The sequence below is a fragment of the Schistocerca gregaria genome, unplaced genomic scaffold (genome assembly GCF_023897955.1).
Source record: "Schistocerca gregaria isolate iqSchGreg1 unplaced genomic scaffold, iqSchGreg1.2 ptg000422l, whole genome shotgun sequence".
Classification (NCBI taxonomy): Eukaryota; Metazoa; Arthropoda; class Insecta; order Orthoptera; family Acrididae; genus Schistocerca; species Schistocerca gregaria.
This window is the reverse complement of record NW_026061853.1, coordinates 6,204,974-6,207,020: the sequence shown is the minus strand read 5'-3', so window position 1 is coordinate 6,207,020 and position 2,047 is coordinate 6,204,974.

Sequence of the window (2,047 nt, the reverse complement as noted above, 5' to 3'; positions counted from 1 at the left end):
AAAGGAGGACTAGCAGCCGAGTTGCACGGGAGAATGTGGAATGTGTTCATATGTAGTAGAAACCTAGAAATTCGTCCGTTTTCGTCATTTGTTATCGAATCGACTTAAAGCCAGATCGTCACATTGGCAGCTCTTCTCTCTGAAACGGTTGTACTTATCGTCTGCAAAGCTATGTCGCGTGCTGCGGTATCCGGAGACACTAAAAGGACCATAGTAGAACACAGATGAAGCCTCTAAGATGATGTAATTGCCAGTAAGTAGTAGTACAATTCAAGTTTTAGGTATCGATTATTGACTTTTTAGCTGGCTTTGGTGCCTTGGACTTGAGCTAGGACTTTAAGATTCTGCATGAAAGGAGGACTAGCAGCCGAGTTGCACGGGAGAGTGTGAAAAGTGTTCACATGTAGTAAAAACCTGAGAAATCCATCCGTTTTCGTCATTTGTTATCGAATCGACTTAAAGCCAGATCGTCACATTTGCCGCTCTTCACTATGAAACGGTTATACTTATCGTCTGCAAAGCTATGTCGCGTGCTGCGGTATGCGGAGGCACTAAATGCACCATAGTAGAACACAGATGAAGCTTCTAAGTTGATGTAATAGCCAGTAAGAAGTAGTACAATTCAAGTTTTAATTAGTGATTTATGACTTTTTAGCTGGATTTGGTGCCTTGGACATGAGCTAGGACCTTAAGATTCTGCATGAAAGGAGGACTAGCAGCCGAGTTGCACGGGAGAATGTGAAAGTGTTCATATGTAGTAAAAACCTGAGAAATCCGTCCGTTTTCGTCATTTGTTATCGAATCGACTTAAACCCAGATCGTCACATTGGCCGCTCTTCTCTCTGAAACGGTTGTACTTATCGTCTGGAAAGCTATGTCGCGTGCTGCGGTATGCGGAGACACAAAAAGCACCATAGTAGAACACAGATGAAGGTTCTAAGTTGATGTAATAGCCAGTAAGAAGTAGTACAATTCAAGTTTTATGTATCGATTATTGGCTTTTTATCTCGCTTTGGCGCCTTGGACATGAGCTAGGACCTTAAGATTCTGCATGAAAGGAGGACTAGCAGCCGCGTTGCACGGGAGAATGTGAAAAGTGTTCATATGTAGTAAAAACCTTAGAAATCCGTCCGTTTACGTCATTTGTTATCGAATCGACTTAAAGCCAGATCGCCACATTGGCCGCTCTTCTCTCTGGAACCGTTGTACTTATCGTCTGCAAAGCTATGACGTGTGCTGCGGTATGCGGAGACACTAAAAGCACCATAGTAAAACACAGATGAAGCATCTAATTTAATGTAATAGAAAGTAAGAAGTAGTACAATTCAAGTTTTTGGTATCGATTATGGACTTTTTAGCCGGCTATGGTGCCTTGGGCATGAGCTAGGACCTTAAGATTCTGCATGAAAGGAGGACTAGCAGCCGAATTGCACGGGAGAATGTGAAAAGTGTTCATATGTAGTAAAAACTTGAGAAATCCGTCCGTTTTCGTCATTTGTTATCGACTCGACTTAAAGCCAGATCATCACATTGGCCGCTCTTCTCTCTGAAATCGTCGTAATTATCGTCTGCAAAGCTATGTCGCGTGCTGCGGTATGCGGAGACACTAAAAGCACCATAGTAGAACACAGATGAAGCTTCTAAGTTGATGTAATAGCCAGTAAGAAGTAGTACAATACAAGTTTTAGGTATCGATTATTGATTTTTAGGTGGCTTTCGTGCCTTGGACTTGAGCTAGGACCTTAAGATTCTGCATGAAAGGAAGACTAGCAGCTGAGTTGCACGGGAGAATGTGAAAAGTGTTCATATGCAGTAAAAACCCGAAAAATCCGTTCGTTATCGTCATTTTTTTATCGAATCGACATAAAGCCAGATCGTCACATTGGCCGCTCTTCTCTCTGAAATGGTTGTACTTATCGTCTTCAAAGCTATGACGTGTGCTGCGGTATGCGGAGACACTAAAACCACCATAGTAAAACACAGATGAAGCATCTAATTTAATGTAATAGCCAGTAAGAAGTAGTACAATTCAAGTTTAAGGTATCGA